We start from the raw sequence: 6,000 nt of genomic DNA, 5'->3' as shown, positions 1-6,000 counted from the left end.
TGGGTCTTTCCCTTTGGAGATGGGGGTGGGGAAGAGGGGCTGAAGGATTCTAGTAGCCATAAGGGAGGGAAGACAATAGGAGAACATGGTCCACAGAATCAACTAAGCAGGGCACATATGGGTTCATGGAGACCAAAGTGGCAAGCATGGGCCAGCAGGGGTCTGTACCAGGCCTTCTGTGTACGTTGTGGCTGGTAGTGGGAATCCTAACAGTGGGAGTGACTTTGTTTTTAATTTCTTTTCTTCTTCTTTTTTTGCCTTTTTCTGGGACTCTTTTCCTCCTGTGGGGTTTCCTTGTCCAGTTTACATGTGAAGGTTTTTGCCTTGTCTTGTTGTAATTTGTTTTGTTGTGTTTGGTTGTGATCTCTTGATGTCTGCACTTTTCTGAAGAAAGAGAGAGAAGAAGTGGATCCAGGGGAGAGGGGAGGAGAGAGGGATCTGGGAGGAGTGGTGGATAGGGTGTATTGTATTTTCAATTGAAAAAAAAAAAGGAAGAAAAAAAACCCCATTCATCCTGAATTACTCTGAAATTACCCTCAAGCGTAGTGCGTCTCTAACATGTGTCATTGAAAGTTGGAGGTTGCTTCAGGAGACCGAGATCCCCTGGCCCTCTGTCCCTCCTTCTCCCAGGCTCTTCTTTCCTTCCTTCCTTTTTGTGTGTGTGGAAGACTGTGTGATTGTGACCAGGTGTGAGGATACTCCCTGTTTTCTTCCTATGCATACAGATCTTGAAGTTTAATTTGTGAATTAAGAACAGCAAGAAGTTAATTGCAGCTGATCCCGGAGTAGGATAATTATGTAAGTATGTGCAAGTAAGTTTTTTAAAGTTACAAATTGTTCATTTAAGAGATATTTTTCTTACTTAATAGTCTTTGAGGATGTTGATGGTAATTGCACTGTAGATAAGAGAACTGTGTCTGCTGTTTAGAAATATTGAAATTATCTTTAATTTTAATAAACAGTGATAGCCACCTTTTGAAAATAATGTATACATACTCAAGAAGGGGTTATTTATCATTGAGGTTTAAGGCAAAAGATTATAGCAAGCATTTAAAATTTACAATGAGAGACTTAAGTTTAGAATGTTGTTTCACTTCCTTTGCTGAGATTTATTCATTTGTGCCTTTGAAGTCGTTGCGAATGTTAAAATCTTTACTTTGTAGTTGTGGTGAGTTTAGGCCACAAACTCACTGAAAGTGTCTCTCCCGGATAGTTGTAGTTTTAGTACCAGAGACAATTTGCCACACGCTGGAGATTTCTTAGACAGGTAAATTTACTTTGCTCTAATTTTGACTTTGGTACCTCGCTATTCATCCACCTTTCTCAGTTTTCTTAATTCAGTCAGCCAGTACTTTTAAATTAATAGCAGTAATAACTGTAATATTTTCTTAATTTCAACTCTTCTGTGCTTATTTTTTGGAATAATATATATTAGTTTAAACGAGTAAGGGGTTTTCTTATGCAACATCTTATGTGTTTGATTACTTTGATCATATTCGCTTCTTTTATTATTCTTTATTACCACTATCCCTACTTTCCTGTACGTCTTTCCATTTCCTAGTTTCTACCCTCCCAGTTTCATGTTGTTGTTTTTTTTCTCTCTAGCTTCCACATATCAGAGAAAATGTGATATTTTTGAATTTGGACTATTTCACTTTAATATGGTAATCTCCATTTCCAGCCATTCATTTCCTACAGATGACACAAGTTTATTCTTTTCCATGGCTGAGTAAAATGTAGATATTTTACATTTCCTTTATCCATTTACTGTTGATGGACTCCTAAGCTGATTATATAGTTTGGCAATTGTGCACAGTGCCATAGTAAACAGGAGTGCAGGGACTCTGTAGTAGGTACCTGTTGTTTTAGGCATATAACCTGTGCGGGGATGACTGGGTCATAAGTAGGAGCCTTTACAGTGATTTACAGTGCTTGAGTTACTGTCGTCATTGAATAAGAATACTTCTGAATTATTTTAAGAATGATTTATATATCTATTTTAATTTTATGTATATGAGTAGTTTTGTTTTCATATTGTATACTATGTGGGGAGTGTTCACAGACTCGAGAACAGGACATCAGATTCTCTGGAACTGAAGTTAGAGGCTTGTGAGTTGCCATCAACCCAGGTCTTTTGTAAAAGCAACAAGCAACAACTATTTTTTTTAATGCTCTGTAATACTTTTTCTTTCCTCTCCCTCTCTTTTATTGAAAATAGACTTTTTTTCTCACACAATATATCCTGATTATGGTTTCCCCTCCATTATTCCCATTTTCTCCCTATCTCCCCTCCCATCCAGATCTACCCCCTTTCTTTCTTTCATTAGAAAACAGACAGGCTTCTAACGGATAATTAAAATAAAATAAAATAAAATAAATAAAAATGAATACACTGGAATAGGACAAAACAAGCAAACAGAAGAAAAAGAGCCCAAGAAAAGGTACAAGAAACAGATACAGACTCAGAGACTTACTTCTTCCCGTATTCTGGAATCCCGTAAAAACTCTGAACTGAAGTCATAATTCATATGCAAAGGACCTGTAGGGTAAAAAGAGAGATTTATATATTTATAAATTTATAAATATATAAATTTATACATTTATATATTTATAATAAGAGAGATTTATAAATTTAATTTATATAATTAAATTTAAAAAAGGGAAGTTCCTGACATGACATTATGAGACAAGTAACCTCCAGGGATACCTCTGAGTTCATCTTCTGTTGACTGTATCTACTGCTGGGCATGAAGTCTACCCTTAAGAGTAGTTTGTTTCCCCAGTGAGACTCCCTTGGAGGAAACTAAATTTTCATTTGCAAGTGGTTATTGATTGGCGATTGCTCCTGGGGTAGGGATGGAGCGTGCGTCTTATTCTCCTTTCAACTGTAGGATCCCATCTGCTGCAGACCTGTGAAGGCCCTGTGCATGCTGCCTCTGTGAGTTCATACGTGCCTGGAACCATTCATTTAGGTCTTATTTCCTTGGTGTCCTTTATTCCTGCAGGCTCCTACACGCTTTTCACGTTCTCTTCTGTAGGGGTTCCTGAGACCTGAGGGGAGAGATTAGATAGAGGTATCTCAATTAGGGCTGAGTGCTTCAATGTCTCTCACTCTCTGCACATTATCTGGCTGTGGGTGTCTGTATTTGTTCTCCTCTGTTGCAGGAGACAGCTTCTCTAATGATGGAAGGCATTGATCTATGAGTACAACAGAATGTCATCAGGAGCACTCCACCTCCCCCAATTTTAAAACAGGAGTATTTGGTTTTACTCTAGGTCCCTGAGCTATCTTAAATGCTGAGTCATCTTTCCACACTTCTTCCCTGTGCTCTTGCCAGTGTTTATTGTTTACTGGATAGCCATTCTGATGGTGGTGAAATGAAACCTCTGTGTAGTTTTGATTTGACTTCCTTCATGGCTAAGAATGTCAAACATTTTATTGAATTATTTTTCATTATTTATTGGCTGTTTACACTTTGAATATTTTCATTTTTATTACTCATTATTTTACTTTCTTCTTCATTCTTTTAGTGTGGTCCTCTACTTTATTCTTGGTTTTAATGACAACATTATTTTCTAGGCTATTGTACCAGAAGAAATATAGGATAAAACTCAGTAGATAAAATAATTTTTGATCACAGCTTACAATGACATTTCATTAAAAAATATTATGGAAGCTTCTATCTCGAGAACTAGCCCTCATAGTGTCTGAAGGTATTATTCAAATGGACAAGAGAGTAAAGCAATCATCAGTCCTACTTCACTATAAAATCTGTGGACAACAACAATGAGCAACATGGCAATATATTCTCCAACATAAAATGGTGGCACGTCTACCTGAGGGTAACAACTGTCTAATTGAACTTAAAAGTCCACTCGATAGGAAGAAATTCATGGATGATACTATAAAACTAGCTCACTTCCTGTGTTTGGTGAGGTCAGGGTCTGTAAAGAGAACCTAGTACTGACACTTTTCTAACCAGTGCATGTGTAACAATATTCTAAATATTTATTCTTATGCTCAAGGATCCATGTAGTTTTTATCCCTCATCAAAGAAGCTTGTTGATTTTATTTTATTTAGCAGATGGAGACCATTACAGAAATTACAACTGACCAAAATGCAGAGAACAACTGATCATAAAATGCTCAACCCAAGTTGATACATCTACAACAAAACCAACCACTACACCTAAGGCTCAGGGAACATCATGGAAAATGTGACAGGAAGCTCATATGAGCTAGAGGACCAAAAAGTCTGCTGTGAGACAGTGTCTTCTATGTATGACAGAGAAGCTGTACCCATGGGCTCTCAGCAATATGATTACCTAAACACAAGACTTTCATAATGACATAGCAGTGTGGATGGGGCAAACCTTACAAGGCCCTGTTGCTAGATCAGTGGTTCTCAACCTTCTTAATGCTGTGACTCTTTAATACAGTTCCTCATGTTGTGGTGACCCCAGCCACAAAACTATTTATGTTGATGCTTCATAATTGTAATTTTGCTACTGTTATGAATCATAATATAAATATTTTTAGAGATAGAGGTTTGAGGACCACTGCTGTAGATGAAGAGCTACAGGCAAACAATGGCTGCTGAGAGAGGCTTAACAACCTTCTCCAGGCATGAACCCTCAGATAAGTATCTAATCTTAAATTGTCAGCTCTCAACACATACACATATGAGCAATATCAAATGGCCTCATTAGGTTGAATATGTATCTATATATTTATGTGAGTGTGTATGTGAGAGAGATGAGAGATAACAGTAATTCTAGAAGAAGAGGTCATGAATTTGAGAGGAAGGGGGAGTAAGATAAATTGGAGTGGGGAGGGAGCAGTAAAAATTAATGTTAAGTACACTACTGACTTATGAAATCCTCAAACAATAAATTAAACTCTAGTGGGCAAGAATGCTCACAAAAACCCATTTTTACTGAAAAAACGCAGAGCTCAAGATATTGAGAAGTGAAAAATCATGAAAATGTCTGCACATGTATTCTCTGTCATTTCTCTCTATCCCGTTCTTCCATGCTTCTCTCCTCTCTCAATGTTCTTTTTCCAGTTATTTAGATGTCAAGATTATTAAGGTTCATAAGAGAAACACTCCATGAATAATAGAATCATATCCTTATGATCAAAATCCACCATGCTGGCTAGTTTATTATCAGTTTATGACACAAGCTAGAGTTGTCTGAGCGAAGAGAATCTCAGTTAAGAAAATGTCTCGGTAAGACCTGGCTGGCTACTAAGAAATAAGCTTATTAATAGGCTTATTAGGAAATAAGCCTATTTCTTAATTAGTGATAGATTTTGGAGGGCCCAGCCTTTTGGGGGTTATGCCACCCTGGGCTGATGGTCCTGGAAGGAAGAAGACTGAGCAAGCCATGTGTAGTCAATAAGCAATGTTCCCCCATGGCTTCTGCTTCATTTCACTTCATTTTTTTAAACAAAAAATTTTATTGATTCTTTGTGACTTTCATATCTTGCAACCCATCCCACTCATTTCTCATTCCTTCCATATCTACCCTCCACCCTTGTAACCTCCCCTGCAGAAGGAAATGAAAATAAAATACAAATAAAAACAACAAACAGACAGACATGAATCTCTCCATGGAAGCTGCTGTGTGTCACAGAATGCCACATAGCATACCCTTTTGCCTGAATAGCTTTACTTGCAAATGTTCATTGAGAGGAGTCATTGGTCTGCTTCCAGCTTCTGCTACACCGTCAACACTGGGCCCTCACCGAGAGTCTCCCCTTGGATATCCTGCTGTTGCTTTGAGTCATAGCGATATTGCAGCTTTTGTTCTGCAGGACTAGCCCATCACATGCACCAGAAGCTTACAGACGGGGTAGATGTTAGGCTGCGCCTGCTCAAAGTCCTGGATCTGGGTTTGGGTGGTCAGTCTGAATTGGTCAGTCTGCTAACTCCCCTGAGCCCATGCTACCAGAGCTGGCTCTCCCTCATTGCCCAGGTGAGGAGCAGGGCCAGCTTT

Source organism: Meriones unguiculatus, chromosome 1 (genome assembly GCF_030254825.1).
Source record: "Meriones unguiculatus strain TT.TT164.6M chromosome 1, Bangor_MerUng_6.1, whole genome shotgun sequence".
Classification (NCBI taxonomy): domain Eukaryota; kingdom Metazoa; phylum Chordata; class Mammalia; order Rodentia; family Muridae; genus Meriones; species Meriones unguiculatus.
This window is presented reverse-complemented; position numbering follows the sequence as displayed.